The sequence below is a fragment of the Numida meleagris genome, chromosome 2, assembly GCF_002078875.1.
Source record: "Numida meleagris isolate 19003 breed g44 Domestic line chromosome 2, NumMel1.0, whole genome shotgun sequence".
In the NCBI taxonomy this organism is placed as follows: Eukaryota; Metazoa; Chordata; class Aves; order Galliformes; family Numididae; genus Numida; species Numida meleagris.
The window spans coordinates 112,575,727-112,594,656 of record NC_034410.1 but is presented as its reverse complement, the minus strand read 5'-3'; the positions used below and the strand labels follow the sequence as shown (position 1 = coordinate 112,594,656).

The 18,930-nt window shown below is 41.6% G+C and overlaps 1 long non-coding RNA gene across 1 annotated transcript in view; it reads right to left on the bottom strand.

Annotated features, from left to right (window-relative positions):
- The window catches only part of LOC110395168, a 58,155-nt gene extending 39,727 nt beyond the window's left edge, over positions 1–18,428 (bottom strand). The window contains exon 1 of the long non-coding RNA XR_002436207.1: positions 17,445–18,428. This is a non-coding gene — a long non-coding RNA (uncharacterized LOC110395168). The remainder of the gene's footprint in view (positions 1–17,444) is intronic.

Below are 18,930 nucleotides of genomic sequence, written 5' to 3'. Positions count from 1 at the left end.
TTTTTTTTCCTTTTTTTTTTTTTTTTTTTTTTTTACTAAAACAAAGATGAAATTGGAATTGATTTTTGTAGAGACATTTATACTGAAAACAGGATCATTTTATATTTTTCCCAAGTTGAAGTCTGTATTCATTACTAGGAAAAAATGTAAAAACAGCAAGCTAAAGTATTTTCATTTGTGGTTCATATTTATTTTATAGTAAGCCTGTCACAGCAGCATTGCATAAAAATGGAATTTGAACTATACTTGCACAATAAAATGAACTTCAATGCACTCTATTCATACACATGTTGAAATTATGCACCATGTATATATTTTTCTTACAGATATATGTACCCATACATATATGCACATGCTTTGTTTTAAATACGCATTCATGCAGAGGTGGGTTTTTCTTGGTTAACTGTATAGTGCGCGTCTTAAGGAGGGAAGTACACCTAAAAATCAGTCTTCCATTTAGAAGATATAGATGTATTTATATGAAAATATGTATGCTGATCACTGTGCATGTGTAAACATGTTTGTTAGTACTGTTTTCATTTTTTTCCCATTCAGTGCAGTCCATATTAAAATAACTATGAATTTCATTTACTGTGCATTATAGAACATACATACTGCAGTGTAGCTAACCTGTGAAAGCATGAATATGCTATGAGAGTACCATCTTTCCAGTCACTGAGAAATGAATAACAAAAATTAAAAAGTAGAATAAGAAGGCCTACTGTGGCAATGAAAGATGAGTCTGGGCATCAAGGCATTGTTTAGTGATAGAGGTCAGGCACTGATTAGCAGTCAACATTCCCCAAAATATAGTGGGTTGTGTTTTAGTTTATTGAATGGCCTGCTACTGTTGAATCAATAATGTTTTCTACCTTTACTGAGTTATAATAAAAACTCTGCCTTTTAGTCACTTTCATGTTTATTAACATGATTTCTCCTTTTGTAATTAGCATGTACATCTATCTTTGTGTGTCACGCTTAGAAGCGTACATCGTAAGAACAAACATGACAAAAAAATGGTAAAGCATGTGGTAGTTTCTGGTAAATGGTAAAGTTTCTGCTAGTTTTTAAATATTGCAGATCATTTAAAATTATCACTGTTAATATCCTCCTGTTCCTAAAATAATTCACAGCATTATAAATTGTGCCTTTCCAAAAAGAAATAAGTTATCAGCCAGTTTCAGTATTCAAAATACCACAACAAAGCAACAACAAAACAGAGATTGTAACACTTAAATGATGTCCCTTTAAGCATATCTTTCAACTTGCTTCAACTGATTCTACTTTTATATAGGTTGTAGGATTTACTATAGCAACCTTCCCCCTAGGAAAAGTCCAATTCCCCTTCTTTGTGACTTAAATCAAACCAATAGAGCCCTCTATTGGTAAAATTTCAGATAGCGATGGCTATTCCATAAAATAAGGACGTAATACTTGCTGTCACAGCCTATGCCATCATGTCCCAGATGAAGTCAATGGCTGAGGTTTTTGAACTTAGACAGCAATAAAGGGCCCTGAGAAAAACAGTCTGTCTTATCCCCAAGGTATGAAATTTCAGTTTTGTTTTTTTTTTAATGCAGCAGCCCTACACAAGCACAATATCACCATACAAATCCATATCATCTGTAACAGCATGTTTTTCCCTTAAAAAACATTTAAGTTTCTGGACATGATACAGAAACATTTCACCTGGCCCTGATAGTAGATTTCTTCCTTGATAAGTACAGTATTTGGATTCTACTCTCAGAAGTGATTTGGAAAATCATCCCCTGTTCAGTCCTACAAATTAATTAAGGCCTCAGGTGCATTGTAATTAAGAGGCCTAAGGCCAAGCCACCTCAGCAACCTAAAAACATACTAGTTCATTCATTAATATAGGACAGAGTATGCCAGGGGTGGAAGATCTTCTTTGAAGAAATGTAATCAACTAAAACCAGAAAGTCTTGACAGAGTGAGAACTCTTTAAGGACTTCAGAGAATTTCCCACTTAAGAGAGTCAAAGCTAAAATACACATATTCAGTCCTCACCATTTTGATGCGAGTTTATACCTCACAGCCGGGTTCCTGACAAAAGTGCTGCCTGCAGCCACATAGATCCAGATACCTAAGGCACCACTGACTTAATGGAATCCTTCATAGGGCAGGCAAGAGCAGGAAGAGACTTCGAAGGATGACAGGCTTTAACAGATGTCTATTTTTTTTAATGAAGTAACTGTCCATACTTTGGCTTCAACACAAAGGGGCTTCATTTGTGTATTTACACAGATTTGCAAAGCCTAGCACTTTGCGATTATTAAGTGTATGTATTCATTGCTTTGTTGTAAAGGAGAGGCTTTGGCTTTCCTTTCCAAGGTAAAATTATCATTTTATGTAGAAATTTTTAGTAATGTAATACAGTTTGTATTTTGCACTTAGAGAACCAAAGGAAAACAAACAAACAACGCTAAGATTTAAGCTGCCACCAAAGTGATCTGTGAGTTCACAGCACCACAACACATTGCAGATGAGACTTGGTAGGAGCACAGATTTCTCTCCCAGAGCACTGAATGGATTGAGGTTATGTACACCAGGGACTAACCCCAATACATCCATGAGAGATGATCAGATCCAGCATGTGAGTCAAAAAGCTCAGTGTCAAGGTCACGAGGGAAGTTTCCCAGCTGATGTAGTTCCCGAGCACAGATTACAAGGTCTGATACTTCCCACTGTTTTGTTGCCTACATGATCCCCAGCTCCCCATGCCAGTCCCACATGCTTTGGTCTTATTCTCACTGATTCTGGGACCCTTATAAAAGTCATGAATTTTTCCAGTTGTCCTAGAAGCTGGATGTGATCCATGGACATGCGTCCTGGACCTAAGCTGGGGTTGCAGAGGAAATATTAACCCACCCAGCAGCAGTCAATTCATCCTTCTTTATGTCTGCATTGGTGGTTCTTTCTACCTTTTGTTTCTACGTGTACAGGCAATATTCAACCATTTCATTGTTCATGAGCATGAAGAAACTTCTTTCGTTATTTTTCTTTCATTAATTTTCTTGAATTGCAATTGTTAAAATGACCTGTGGATGCTCAATATAACAAAATGCGCACCAAACAATGCTTCTTCTCAAGTTAAGTTAGGGCCATTTGCTTAAAGCTTCCAGTCACCCTTTTGTGGAACATGATAAACTATTTCTGCAAGGTGTGGGGGAGCCTATAGGGTCTACGAGAAAAAGTGACCCTGTCAAAACACAAGTCCTTCACTGGAAATTTTCTGCCCTGGTTCCCTAATAACTGATGATCATGCTGGAATGTTTTGCATTCTGGATACCCCTGTAAAGCCATGTGACTCAATGGGAATCATTTAAATCCTATTACACAAAGACAAGACCCTTGAATACTTCTGTCGTGGTATTAGGACATCTCTATAGGTATTAACATGAAAAAGTGCTGAGGAGAAATGTAGAAAAGGAAAAGGTCCTTGTGAACTGTAAATGAACCTGCTATATCAGTCAGCTCATTTGCTTATTAGGTCATGCAAGCACAGATTCAGACCAAGCGGGTTTCTGTGCTTTTCCTCATGCATGGGATCTCCATACTCTACTCAGTAGCACAATGAATGAGGCCAAAATGGGAAAAAGAGAGCAGGAGCTTGACTGATGCACCTCACTGCATTTTTCCTTTTTCTTTTACATGTTGTTTATTGATTTACCTTTCTATATTTGCCAGAAAACACAATGGCCTTTAAACCAGTCTTGAAAAAGTGGTTGAGGTATTTTTGGTTGTTTTATTTCACAAACATTTCTTATTTAATTAGGTAAAGAAGCATAATTCTTTCACTCTCTCAAGCAGAAGTAATGGCTTTCTGAAAATGATGTTACTCCATGATTGAACAGAAGAAAATGCCACAGTGTTAAAAACAGCTTGCCTCACACCCCGGAGCTCTTGATGCTATAAATAGCGGAGGCTGGCAGCCTACAGCTCACCATCTCCCACCACACTGATCTGTCGTAGTGCTAGCGAGGGATGTGATTGCTGCATTCACCTGAGGAGTGAATATTCTGGTGTCTCGTCAGTATCTACTGAGAAAGGGCTTCCAATTGGCTGATTTCTACCCTGTTAGGAAAATTACAGCTGTCCTTGTTAAATCCCTTCCTATCCTTTTTTTTTCCCAGAGCAGAACAGGTAGCAAGTTTGGATGGATACAGTGTGGGTGTGATTGCTAAAGAAATGCAATAACAATGACATTAAAGGGAACAGAGTTTCATATCATCAGTCTTAGAGGGACAAAAATATAAGGAAGAAAAAGAAATTAACACAAACACTTCATATAAGACTTGCATTGCACAAGAAAAATAATTTTAAAACATACTTCCAGGACACAGCCTCACAGAGGAAAATGCTAACATTACTTTGAAATTGTTATCTGTGTGTTTAATTGATAAAGCTAATTTATCCCACAGAAAGGGATAAATGTGTTGCAGACTTTGCAAGGTTGCATTCATCCCAGAATAAAGTGAAAAAAGAAAGAAAAGAAAGAAAACACTGCCATCCCCCACCTCCCACTCTACGAAAGAAAAAATAAAGTGATGTATAACAAAGAAAGATTAGATCAGGTCACCTGGATGAGATGTGTACTCAGACCTCACCTATCTGTGAGAGAAGGAAGGCTTACACGCTTCAGCAGCCATGACCCTTTTGCTCAGGCATTACCAGCAGGGTGCTAAGAACTGGGGCAAGGACAGGGAATGGCTGGGAAGAGGCATCACTGCCTCCACAAGTTATGGGCAGGAATTCCTCCAGTGCCCACACTACCTCCTGAGGCAGCCCTGACCCCTGCCATCCCTCTAGCAGTTTGCCATGAGCTGCAGCACTGCTCAGATGCTCTCTTCCACAACCAACCAAGTGACAGGGCACACTGGTGCCTTCTCCTTTCCCAGCAGTACAGCCAGCCCCACGAGGATTAGTCACTTCCATGTCAGCAAAATCCAGCAAGAGTCAAAGTGAGCACAGTGTACTGGAGAGTGAAGGAATTGGATGAGAAGCACTGGAGGAAATGCTCTCTGTTAATTGCACAGTAGAGGAATCATTGGGGCTGCAGACTCCCTTTCCAGGCCACCACCGCAGCAGCAATCTGGCTCGGCCCTTCTGCATGTTCCTCCAGCTCTCCCCGTCAGGGTCACGCTGCAAAATATGGCTGCTCAAAGGGAGGAGAGGAGCTGGCAAGAAGCCACGGCCAAATTCCCTGCAGACCTCAGGGCTTTGTAATTGCCTGCTGGTAGCTAGGGTCCTCGATGGTGTGCACGTTGCTTAAAGGTCAACGCACATTCTCCTTAAAATTTCAGGGCACATTTGTGCTCTGCTGCATGCTTTTCATTTCCCTCAGAAACTGGCACAGAGAAAGCAGAGCTGATTTCAGTCGGTAGGAGCAAAGCCTGCTCTAGAAATGCTTTACTGTTCTTTTTTCTCAGTCTAGATAATTTTCATTTCTAATCTTGCCTAACTTGTGGGAACCTTCTAGTCAGGAAAGGTGAGAAGGTATCAAGTTGGCAATCTTTCCCTCTTGCTTTTACTGCTTTAGATTGAAATCAGCATCGCTTTAACATGGCCCTGCAGTTAATATTCTGCATTGAGGAGCTGAGAAAGAAAGAGAAGGGCAATGACCAATTCACCTGCCAGCTTAATAGCCTATTTGGATAAAGCTAAAAGCAAACTGTGGTTTTGACTGTAAGCAGTGATGTCCTCTAAGCCAGAGATGTTATTACATACTTGTGATCAATATACATTACGAAGCAATGTCATTTTCTTTTTCTACTTTAACCTCTGGAAGGTATACATCTCTAAAACACCAAAATAAGTCACAATATTGATAATTACTGGTTCTAAATTCCTTGCCTAACATGGTTACAATACAAATGTCATGAAGCCTAAAATTCAAACTAGCAACAAGGCAAAATATTCAGGAAAAGGACAAATGAAACACGATCACAAAGGATAGCCTTGAATCAGAGCTTACAGCAAACACAAACTGAAGTTACCTTGAAGCTTGGACAGTGTACCTGCATGCATTCCCTGTCTACACAAAATTACTACATATCACTTTATGGCTTCTGAAAGGCTTTGGACAAATGACTCTGGGCACTCTCACCTTCTAACGACCCATAGAAACTATTCATATTTAACCATTAACACACCCGGGGCTGCGAGTAATTGCACTTATTCTGAGAAAATGGACATTTATAACTGCATTTTTGTGTTAAATAGTGTTTTGCTCACAGAAGACAAGAAAAAGAGAACCTAGCAGAGACACCAATGATTTTTTGCATTATCTTTGATGACTTCACTACAAACCACATTCTTCTTTCCTATATTTCTGTAAACCTGTCCTTTACTCTTGCTTCCAGCTCTCCCTCATAAAACAACTCACATTCCAGCATTCTTGTGGAGGAGCACACACTAACTGCTTTAGCTGTTTGTACAGCTCCCATTAGCAAGGTTTGACCAAAAGGCTCTGAATTTCTTTGCCAATTCCCAGAACTACCCAGTGCCAGTTCCTTTCTGACCCCAACTTTGCTTCTCTTTGGTACAAGTCTGTATTATGTCCATAGACAGGACAGACATGGAAGTAGTAAGAAATAGTAAAAAAGTAGGTACAAAGAATCTAAAGGATATTTGTAAAAATATGATGCTGCAAACTCTTTAGTCAAGTTTCTGGCAAATAAGTTGGATTCTTTTTCTTAAGAGAGCAGTGGGATAAATTAAAGCTATCAATATGAGACTACTTATATCACATTTCTATAACATTAATTTGTCACTTGAAAAGTGATATTGGCCCTTCTTTATTTTATGCTGTCAAGGAGATTTAAGTAAAGGCTGCAGTGTTTAAACTTCCAGCTTTCTGTTTGGGAAAATACCAGCAAAAAGACAAATAGGGTTCAGTAAGACTGCAGATAGAAGAGGCTCAAGTACCCAGGTGAGCTGTGCCATTCCATCTGCACTCTGCTCTGCGTGCCAGGCTGCTTGGCAGGAAAAGGGAACGGACAGGACCCTGCTGTCCAAGCATTGCAGAAGACATGAATCTTGTCAATTCTGAATTGGGTTCCCTGCCAGTTATCAAGCAAGCAGCTAGCAGACTGCTGCACAACACACAGCAGTGTGCATAACAGTATTTCTGTGCCCCACTGCCCTCCCCTGGATAGCACTTGTTAAGGCATTTCTTTGGGTCCCTTTGCTCCAGGTACTGCAGGGACCATAACCAACTAACAAGGTTGACTGCATTTGCACTGGATGAAAAATAAAACTACGTTTTCTTACAGCATAGTTTAGAGCAGCTTTTGTGTGCAACTCAAAAAGAAGTCTCTCTTCTTTCTTTTTACAGGAACTCTAAGCTGGCTTCACATGAGTTCAAGTTCTTTGTATTTCTGCTACTTAAAGGCACCAAACTCAAGCATCAATTGTTTCCTCAAAGGTTTAACCACTTATGAGAAATTTTATCTCTGTATACTCATACTTAAGTCAGGACTGCAGTCATACTCAAACATAATCTTTTTGTCAACAGGAAAAACTCTTCAAAGAAAGCCTTCACTACCACTCAGTCAGTGAAAAACAATATATAGACATATATTTTCCTGGACTAAGTTTACATTTTGCAGCTAGTAAAGACATGTCATTTGCTTTACTCTTGGAATTCTTCCTTTAAGCATCCTGATTCCCTTTAGTGTTTCCTTCTCTCCTGCTTTTCTTCTATTCCTTCTGCTCTATTACCAGTTTTGTTCTATTCTTCACCCCATCCATAGCAATTTCTTCCAGTCAAGATATGAATCAATAACTAGAGGCTTTCAGAATGATAGGAAAATACATTTAAAGGAAAAAAGGAAGATAAAATATTTTACAGATGTCATTTACAGATTATATTCGGCCAGTTTCATCAACTTGCAATCAATGATCCACAGGCATGAGACTTTTCACATAAATTTATCTTAATCGAGAGAAAACCAGAAAACCTGAACTGTAACACGTTTACAGTCTTCATAGAAGCCTGACTGGAGAAGCTACAAACAATAATCTATCCTCTGGGGGTCTCCATAAAGGACTATGAAAAGCTTAAGTTTGCTCATACAGCAGTCCTCTCAGATGAATTTAGCCAGTCCCTGGTGCTTTTCAGGGCTTCTATTGAGACGATCAGGGAGCAGGCAGTTCAGACCTTGGTAACGCCACAGCCAGTTAAGAAGGCTGTTCCCTGGAAGCTCAGTAACAGCAGCTGCTGCTGCTTTCACCTCATGCCTTGTCTTTGCTGCCTCCACATAGGATGCCGTGTCTACTTTGTACATGAAGCATCCTCTTCAAGGTCATTTATGAGAGTCACCAGACTGATGCAGAGGAGTTCCCAGGTTATTGTTTGTTAGCTGAGCAATTGTAATCAACATGGGCATGCTATTAGGCCATCCCAGGTGTAAAGTGATGTGGCTTAATTTAAGCCTTTCAATTTAAAGTTAATTGAAAGAGATTAATGCTAAATCATATTTTCTCACAATTGGAACAGGCCTAGAATGGAAAATTACTGTAGCTCAGTAGATAGGCAGCAATTTAGTAAACCCTAATAATTTCATTTTATTCTCCATTCTACCTGGCCCAATGACTTCATACAGCAGCTACCTTCTACTGGACCAAACTGCAGATTCCTTCTGCAGCGGGAAAATGCTTACTGAGAAAAGCTGGACTGCTAAGGGTTTATGCACCTGCAGTTTGCTCCTACTCAGCTCCAGAATGGCACAACCTTTCAAAAACAAGACAGAATTCCAGCTTCTGACACCAAAGTCTTCCCACATACCTACATACCTCAAAGAAGACAGTTAAAACAGTGTAAGAAAGCGTTAAGTAAAACAGAGTTCAGATACCACTCCCAGTCCTGTCAAAAATGTATTTTGAGATTTTGAGCATTTTTTTCCTTTCTTTCCAGCAGAACTGGTGACATGATTCAGTGGAGGAGCATGAACATTTCTGGAATAGATTCATTTGCTATCTTTTGGTTGGACTCTGAGGCTATGTTACTATGATGCTGCAATGTGAGCAATCATTTAATTCCCAGGCTTTTGTCCTGTACTTACACGGAACATCAAAGCAAGCTTAATGTCATTTTTAAGATCATAATCTAAACTAGAAGATTTAAAATGATGCCCAAGTCAACCTCACATTCCAAGAAGATGGGGAGAAAGTATGATTTTATCAGCTGGCAGATTGTTAAAATATTTGTTGAGCACTTTTATTTTTCCCTAATCAAGTTTACCAGTAGCGGGAGAATTAAAGTAAAAGTCGTCTGTAGAGATATATATCTTGTTTATCCACATTTTCATGAAAAGGACACTGACAGCAGACTTCAAATTTTTTGTAAACTCAAAAGAATATGAAAGAAATTAAAAATGAAGAAGTCCCTACTGTCATTACCCTGCTACTTGGGTACGAACATCATTGTGAGAGCCAAATGGGCTCACTGGCACACAGCCATCACAGAGCTCCTCCCAAAGGAGAGGGCATCCTGACTCAGGAAGCAATTCAGAGAGGAAGTCAGGCTTGTTTATGCCTCTCTTGTCTTCCTCTGAGAGAAGCTGTGGTGCACCATTAAGGCCGTCAGCAGGGGATGGGCTGCATGCCTTCTTTTTACCAACAGCAGACAGATGTGGCTCTTTTGTTCAGCCACTTTCTGCAGGCTGTCATTTTTTCCTGGGGAGCGTGACCATTTGCAGTAGCCTGACACAAAGGTCACACAAGGAAATAGAACCGTGCATTTGAATTTTGTATTTAATTGGGTCTCATTAGGAACTGCAGAGATTTTTTTTTTCCCTTTTAAGTCTGGGCCAGTGAAATCATCCCAAGTGAAGTTAGATGCACAAAGCCTGGGTTTGATGGTCAAGAACAGGCAGTGGGGAAGCCTTCAGCTCAACTGTAGTTAGAAAAAATAATGTGTGAGCTTGGAAAAACTGCTGCTTCTCAGCTCCTGGCTGCCCTTCCAGTCCTGGGATACACTCGAGGGATGAAACACAGACTTTTTAATGCATCTTTAAAATCCATAAGCTCACATTCAGATAAAGCAGCAGGCGGTCAAGATTGACAAGCATGTTTTTAAATAGGAAGCAAATGCAGGCTTCAAAGAGCCTGCAATATTTTTTAATTAATAAGGAATCACTGGGAGCCAATTAAATCATGGCCATTCCAAATAGAAAAGATAGCATTGCTCTTTTCCTTGTGCTGCTACACAGGAGGTTCTTAAATTTGCCAATTCCTTGAAATAGAAGTGCTCTGCACCTTTTCAAATTACTTTTCACAGTCATAATTAAGTGACAGTTAAGAAGCAAAGAAAACTTTTAATGTTTAAGTTTTAGTTATCAAAAAAAGTTCGTGGTTTTAAAGAGCAGGAGGCTCATATCAAAATAACTAGGAGCAGACAAATCTGTCCACACAAAACTAAGGCACATTTCTGTTTGATTTTGATAGCAGTTAAATATGTTCAGTTTCCAATTCTTTGTATTATTCAGTGTTTTCACATGGAGTCAAGCCATTAGGAGAAAAAACTTCAAATTTTGTAACTTTGTAGAAATCTTTAAGAAAATCAAATCTGTGTCTCACTGCTGCTCAATGAATGAAAGAGCTCCATGTTTAATGCAACAGCTCACCTACTCTACAGAATCCAAAATACACTTACAGTGAATATAGATTATTTGGGTCTACCACACCCAAGTGAAAACATTAGCCAAAAGGAACCAAAAGATAATAAATCTGCCATAAATTAAGGTTTTTTTTGCAAAAAAAATGTATTTATTATAACAATCTTTCCTCAAGGTGGCTTGTAGCTAAATCACGGCCCTACCAAGGACATCTTCAGACTACCAATGTCCATGGTAAACTTCCATACCTGCTATGACTTCTAAATTCAGCTATTCAGAGTACCCAGTACTGCCATCCTGTCTCAAAATGTCATCAGTGCGGACAGAAAGTTGTTACATTTAAATACATATAGTAAATGTCATAACTACCTTGCTCCTTGACGACACAGAAAGACAAGGAATAACAGCTCTGGAGAACTTGTAGTCCAAGCTGATCTCAACCCCTTATAGCTTAAGAAAGGTCAGTTTTGCATCTCTCTATGGACCTGTGTCTTTATTGCACATGTTACACAGTTCAATAATTCAAGTTTAATAAGAAAATTAACTCCAAATCCTAATTACCTTTTTTTTTTTTTAAAGAGGGTGCTATGATTTTGACCTATGCTTGGATATATTCATTTCTCCCTGTTGTCCTCTGTTGTCTCTAGACATGTATAACCACAACAGTGCTGCCCAGCTTCTGATAACTACAAAATAGGACAATTTCATTTCACCATTGGAGGTCTTTTGAGAAAAACCAAAGATTCATATATTAAATGTAGCCAAGCAATGCCTCCTAACCCAAATACAACATTTAATGAGTTAACTCAAACATCATTACTCACCCTGTATCTTCTACTTTGTCTACCTGACCGTATTGTTACCCCAAGAGCTTCTGTTTCCCCCACAGATGCAGATCTTTACTCTGCTCCTAGGGTTAAGCCAGCAGCTGTGGCATTGTTATTCTGTATTTGTCACAATCTGTCATAAAAGAATTGTTAAGTATAGTAAATACTACAAGAATTGGGCTCTAAAAGGGCTCAGGGAATTAACACTGCAAAATACGTTTTGCTCACTACCTATAAATATGTAGTCTAGTTTACTGACATTAAAATAACCTGATACCTTTCTCATATCATGTTCAGAAGACAGACAGTTTAGGGGGGAAAAAAAAAAGTCTGTGTAGCTCCAGGTTGTGTATCTCTGCTCCAGCATATCAGTACGTTTGAAACAGAAAGCTATTATACATTCTATCAGTCAGATCAGTTCCCCCACCTTCCCGAGGCAGAAGCAAGCCTTACCTGAATCCCTAAACAGGAGAGCTATCACTCACTCTACCTTCAAAAAAAACAAATTCAGCCAATTCATTTTAATTGCCTTACAGTCATCAGCTGTGCATCTCAATACTGAAGTTAGGCTTTTATTCAAACTCAGAAGTTGTGTTTTGGGCCCATACCCATTATTAAAGGGAATGACTACAACAGACATTGCCTCCATCCTTATCTTTCAGCCTGGGAGATTTGGAGCTACTGTTCTTTCCTCTACAATTTATTTCTTCATCCCAAGCATAACTTCTGCTTTCTCACCATATTCTTCCATATTCGCTTTGTGGAAAGCAATGTCTTTTAAAATTCAGTTGTCACTAATATGGCAGGAATAGTAGACTATTTTCCCAGGCTCTTGTTAACATACTACTGGATTCACCGCTCCTCCTGGTCAACCAAAAAGATCTGTGTTGCCAGGTTTGTGTTCTTCCCTGTAAGTCAAGGAGCTTTCATTTTAAAACGTGTCACAAGAGAATTCTGTCAATCTCTTGGCCTTTTTTTAAAGTCATGAGCAGAGAGTGTCTAGAGAGACTAAAATATTAGAACTCTAATCTACTACCTTGTGCATTAGAAAGAGATTTACAAAAAAAAAAGAGGAGTTTAAGACTCCACCCTAATGTTGCTTAGCGTTCTCTCACAAGATTGAGAGAGCCACTAGAGATGGCCAATGATTTTATTAGATGTCTGCTAATTTCAAAGGTACTCACTGAGGCTGCCCATGGCTTTAATTGCATTCTTATTTATCTAATTTTGTTTCTTTATCCTCTTTGTGTACATTAATAAGCAGCCCTGGCCTACACTTTTTTATTTCACTAGTCTTCTTAAAGTTATAATCATGTAGTACATCCACTTCATTATTTTCTTGTGCCTCAATCTCCTAGGACATAAGGCATCATCATGTGTGTGGGCATGGTGGAAAGCTGGCTCAAATGCTGTTTCCTTTCTATTTCTCATCTGTTTTCCCTCAAGAAGCTCCAGTAATTTCCTACTATTTCTTTTCTTCACTTAGATTCATTAGATTCTCACTTTTTGTGAGGAAAAACACCAGTATCAAGGAGCAAGTACCTAGTGAACTATTTACTGCAAGTGTCCCATTTCTTAGCTCTTTCAGTATGACAGAAGCAGTAGAGAAAAAAAGGGGACTATGCCAACTTGAGTAATTAATATTCACAGTAATTGCCTTTAAAATAAAAAGTAACAAAGGATGCTGACTGCAGAATTTGTTGGAAGATGGCTGCCAGCCTGGAAGTGGAAAAAGTGCCTCTCATTCTCCTGGCTTCACACTCACAGCCCCAAAAGTGAGGTAGTTAAGCTGTTTGTCCTTCTCCACTGTAGACCTTCACTTTTGAATCCAGCCTTTACTTTAATCATTTAAAGATGGAATATTAGTCATTTTACTGCCCCAAAAATACAGAATCATAGAATCACCAAGGTTGGAAAAGACATCCAAGTTCATCCAGCCCATCTGTCCACCTATCACCAATATTTCCCACTAAACCATGTCCCTCAGTACAACTTCTAAACATTTCTTGAACACCTCCAGAATCAGTGACACCACCACCTCCCTGGGCAGCCCATTCCAGCACCTGACCACTCTTCTGGAGAATAAGTATTTCCTGAAGTCCAATCTGAATCTCCCTTGGTACAACTTGAGGCCATTCCCTCTTGTCCTATCTCTAGTTCCAGAGGGGAAGAGGCCAACCCCCACCTCACCACAACCTCCCTTCAGGTAGTTATAGAGAGCGATAAGATCTCCCCTGAGCCTCCTCTTTTCCAGACTGAACAATCCCAGCTCCCTCAGCTGCTCCTCTTAAGTTTTGTGCTCCACATCCCTCTCCAGCTTCATTGCCCTCCTCTGAACATGCTCCAGAGCCTCAATGTCTTTCTTGCAGTGAGGGGCCCAAAACTGAACACAGTACTTGAGGTGCAGCCTCACCAGCACTGAGTACAGAGGGACAATGACTTCCCTACTCCTACTGGCAACACCATTTCTGATACAAGCCAGGATGCCATTGGCCTTCTTGGCCACCTGGGCACACTACTGGCTCACGTTCAGCCAAGTGCCGACCAATACCCCCAGGTCTGTTTCCTCTACACAGTCTTCCAGCTACTCCGCCCCAAGCCTGTAGTGTTGCCTGGGGTTGTTGTGGCCAAAGTGCAGGACCCAGTACTTGGTTGCTGAATTTCATCCCAGTGGCCTCAGCCCAGTGAACCAGCCTGTCCAGGTCCCTCTGCAGAGCCTTCCTACCCCCAGGCAGATTGACACTTCCTCCCAGCTTGGTGTCATCTGCAAACTTACTGAGGGTGCTCTCAATGCCCTCATCCAGGTCATCAGCAAAGATACTTAAGAGGACAGGCCCCAGTACCAACACCTGGGGAACACCACTCATGACTGGTCACCAGCTGGATGTGACTTAATTCACCATCACTCTCTGGGCCAGGCCATTCAGCCATTTCTTTACCCAGCAAAGAGTGTACCTGTCCAAGCCATGATCTGCCAGCTTCTCCAGGAGGATACTGCGGGAGACTGTGTCAAAGCCTTTGCCGAAGTCTAGGTAGACCATGTCGGCAGTCCTTCCAGGTAGTTCCAGTGAATCCACCAAGTGGTTCACTCAATCATAGAAGGAGATCAGGCTGCTCAAGCAGGATCTGCCTTTCATGAACCCATGCTGGCTGAGCCTGATCCCCCAGTTGTCCCACACATGCCGTGTGATCTCCCTCAAGACAATCTGCTCCATAACTTTTCCTGGCACCAAGGCAAAGCTGAACAGGCCTGTAGTTTCCCTGATCCTCCTTACAACCCTTCTTGTAGATGACAGTCACACTGGCAAGCCTCCAATTCTCCAGAATCTCTCCAGTTGACCAGGAATGCTGATAGATGATGGAAAGTGGCTTGGCTATCACCTCTGCCAACTCCCTCAGCACTCTCAGTTGGATCCCCATCCAGCCCAATGGACTTGTAGCAGTCCAGGTGAAGTAGTACGTCTCTGTTTCCACCTGAATCGTGGAGGGTTTATTTTGCTCCCTGTCTGAGACTTCCAGGTCAGGGGATAGAATACCCTAGGGATAACTGGTCTGACTTTTCAAGACAGATGTAAAGAAGTCATTGAGAACCTCAGCCTTTTCCTTATCCTCAGTAGTCACATTCCCCACCACATCCAGTAAAGCATGGAGATTCTCCTTAAAGTTTTTTTTTTTTTTCTCTTTTACCCCAATGGCCAAGTTGAGTTCAAGCTTGGCTTTTGCCTTTCTAATTTTCTCCCTGCACATCCTAACAACTTCTTTGTACTTCTGTTGAGTTGCCTGTCCCTTCTTCCACAGGAAATAGATTCTCTTTTTATCCTGGAGCCTCAGGAAAACTTCATGTTCATCCATGCCAGTCTTCTTCCCCACCGGCTCATCTTGCAGCACAAAGGAATAGCCTGTTCCTGTGCCTTTAAGTCTTCTTTCTTGAGGAGTGACCAGCCTTTCTGGGCCCTTTACCCTACAGGACTCAATTCCAAAGAATGCTCCCCATCAGTGTCCTGAACAATTCAAAGTTTGCCCTCTGGAAGTCCAAGGTAGCAGTTTTGCTGCCCCTCCCTCCTGACTTCACCAAGAATCAAGGACTTTATCATTTCATGATCACTCTGTCCAAGACAGCTCCCGACCTCCACATCTCCCACCAGTCCTTCTCTGTTTGTGAACAGTAGGTCTAGTGGGGCAAATCCCCTGGTATGGTCTCTGACCAGCTGCATCAGGAAGTTACCTTCCATACACTCCAGAAACCTCCTAGACTCTTTATTCTGCACTGTATTGTATTTCCAGCATCTATCAGGAAAGTTGAAATTCCCCATGAAAACGAGGGCTGGCGATCACACAACTTTTGCCAGCTGCTCGTAGAACACCTCATCTGTCTCTCCATCCTGGTTAGGCCGTCTATAACAGACCCCCACCAGGATGTCTGCCTTGTTGGCCTTCCCCCTGATCCTTACTCAGAGAGATTCAACTTTATCATTCCCAACCCCAAGCTCAAAAACATCAAAACACTCTCCACACCATGCCACCACCCCTCCTTCCTTGCCTATGCCTTCTGAAGAGCTTATAGCCATCAACTGCAGCACTCCAGTCATGGAAGCAATGCTACTATGTTTCCGTAATGGCAACTAGTCATAGTTTCCTTTCCACACAATGGCTTCCAGCTGCTCCTGTTTGTTGCCCATGCTGCTTGCACTGGTATAGATGCACTTCAGCTGAGCCCCTTGCCTCACCCCCAGTCCTGTCATTGCTCCCCTAGGCTCATTTCTAAATGGACTGGTTTTATCTCCTTCCCCTTTCATATCTAGTTTAAAGCCCACTCAGCAAGCCCTGCCAGCTCCTAGGCTAGGATCCATTTCCCCCTTTAAGACAGGTGAGACCCATCAGCATACAACAGGACAGGTGCTGAGTAAGCCACCCTGTGGTCAAAAAAAAAAAAAAAAAATTCTTGCAATTGCACCAGCCTGTCAGCATTTATTTATGAGATGGGTTTTCCTGCTCCTCTAGTATCCTTCCATGCCAGTGAAGGGATAGAGGAAAATACGACCTGTATGCTCCATCCATCCACTAACTGCCCAAGTCCCCTGAAGTCTTTTTAGATAATCCTCAGGCTTCTCTTAGGGACTTCATCACTGCAAGCCTAAGCTGTCAATAAAGGATAATAATCAGAGGGGTGAATCAGACTAGAAAATTTCCTAGAAATATCCCTGACCCTGGCCCCAGGGAGGCAACACACTTCCCTACAGGTAGGGTCCAGCCAATATATAGGGCCCTCCATTCCTCTTAGCAGGGAGTTGCCTACAGCAATCACCCTTCTGTTCTTCTTGGCAGAGGCAGTCCTGAGGTGTGGAGTCGATTACCTCACCCCAGACAACCTCGTGGGGGGACCTCCCATCACATCCTCACTCATCTCTCCCTCAAGTTCCAGAGCCTCAAACCTATTATGTAAGGACACCTGGGGAACCAAGGAAGGTAGGGATGGGGGTTGTCTGTGATGTCGAGCTGGGGCCTGTTTCCACTCCTCCTCTTCTCTCAAATCGCCTCCCTTTACTCAACACTGGCAGAGGAGGAGGTTCACCACCATTTGGAGCATATCACCCTGGTGTCTTTCTCACAAGTTCAGCAGAGAGTTACTCCACCAATCTAACTCCTGCTTGCACTCTCTGATATTCCTTAATGTCTCCAACTCAAGCTCTGCCACCATACTGAGAAGATCATCCACCTACTCACACCTCACACAGGTGGAATCCCTACCTCCCTTCACCAGCAGCAACAGGCTCAGGCACTTGCTGCAGCCAGAGATTCAAACCACCCTATTTTTAGGTGGGCACTCCATCTGAGTGGCCACATTCTTTCTCGCCAGAGCTTTCTGCCTAGCAGAGACCACGACTAGATTTGTTGTCTGGGAGGCAGCCAATAGGTGGTGAGCCGGTCTCTCAGGTGGGCAGAGATACTTTTCACCCTGCTTGCCCTCTCTGCTCACCTGCCTGCGCAAACTGCTGCACCATACCTCTCTGATGTGCCATGGCCCGTTCGCCTTTCCTGTTCACTCCGCTCCTGGGTCATTCCACTCCCTAGCGGTACGTTTTATACACGCGGCGGCTGATCCCGCCGCTGCTCCTGTCTCCACCCGCACAACGTCAGAATGCCGTTGCCGTGCAGAGCACAATGGGGCCCTGCAGCTGCTCCCTGACAGGGCTACCACTCAACCAGCCGAGGCCATTCCCTGCTTCAGTGCAGAATGCATCTGCTCCAGAGTCGAGTACCATGCCTAAAAGGCGAGGTATCAGTGACATTTGAAAAGTTTGGGTGAGTGAAGAGGCTAACTCTGCTAAAAAGACCTTGGGCATTCTTTGTGTTAGCTTTTAGGATTTACTTTGCTTAAGCTCCGCTAACGTTAGGATTTTCCATGTAAGAATTCCATGTCTTTCCACTGGGATTTCCACTGACTGCAAATCCTGACTTGATTTTTATACCTAGCCTGTAATAGGCTTGACTATATGAATTCTGCAACAGGCTGACCTGCTGCTGCTAAAGCCTGTACTGCTTCAATGCTGATGAAGGAACAATGTGGAAGCTTCATTGCATTTAGCAACCAATAGTTTCAATAATTTTAATGCACGGTAAACTAAGGCAACCAGTGCACTTTCCCACTGTTATTTTTCTATTACATAATTTGAATCTAATTCTTAGGAAAATAAAAGCTATGTATGATAGGGAATATTTCCATTATAAGGCTTAGCAGAGAAGTAGTTAACCGTGTTGCTCTGTATGCTGCTATATTTAAGTTTCAATGTTAACATCCCTCTGAAACAAATAGGTCTGATTATTCTTTTTAGAACCAATTTTTTGTGTTCTGCAGACTGAGGTATTGTCTATATTAAGAACATTTGCACAATGTTAGTCACATCAGTCCTACTCTCTGATGTAGATGAATTGTACCTAACTGCATTATTTTATATCTGTGCAGACTGCTCATGTTAGGCTTTTTCAACAGAGAACTATGGAGTTTCTTAGTGCAAAGTTTCCCAAGTGGGGAAAAATATTACATAGCTTTTCACTTGCTTTGCATTTTAAAGATTGCATTTTGAACAACAAATAGTTAAAATGTTTTTGAAAGAAAGGAAAATAAATCGAAAACTAAAACTCCTTGCTTGACTGAGGCATCCCCAGCCCAAGTCTTTGAGAACTGTTTCCGCTGCAAGGACCCTCTGTATAATAGGTGTGGGTGTATGGTCAAAGTCTGAGTACACCAACTTTCAGAGCAGCCTGCTGATATCTCCACAGGTACAAATGACTGCCCTTCACACCTTCACACCTTGCACAGGCATAGTGCAAAAGGGGGTTATGTTCCCCTGAGTTGAAACAGATATTTTCTGTTGGCACGCTACCTAACGCAGGAGGGTCAGATACCACAATATAAATATTTAATCTTAATAACTAGGGAGGAAATATCAAGGGGATATGTT